The sequence below is a fragment of the Etheostoma spectabile genome, chromosome 4 (assembly GCF_008692095.1).
Source record: "Etheostoma spectabile isolate EspeVRDwgs_2016 chromosome 4, UIUC_Espe_1.0, whole genome shotgun sequence".
Taxonomy (NCBI): Eukaryota; Metazoa; Chordata; class Actinopteri; order Perciformes; family Percidae; genus Etheostoma; species Etheostoma spectabile.
Genome location: NC_045736.1, coordinates 4,924,752 through 4,925,081, shown reverse-complemented (window position 1 = coordinate 4,925,081; position 330 = coordinate 4,924,752).

The window sequence follows — 330 nt, the reverse complement described above, 5'->3', positions numbered from 1 at the left end:
TTCTATTCTGGATTTTACAGGAAGCCAATGCAGAGAAAATAAAACAGGAGAGATGTGATCTCTTTTCCTGGTTCCTGTTCTGATTTCCTGGTTGAAATCATGCCTAAATACGACTCTGTCGTTATTATTGGGGATTTTAATGTTTATGTGTTTGTCCGGATAACCCAATGGCAAAGGGTTGTTTAAACCTTATTGATTCTTTTAATCTTGTGCAACCTGTGTCTGGACCCATAAAAGAACATGGACACACACTTGATCTTGTTTTATCAAATGGTCTGCTTGTTTTTAATCTAGCGATATGTGACGCAGTGTTTTCTGACCATATGCCTG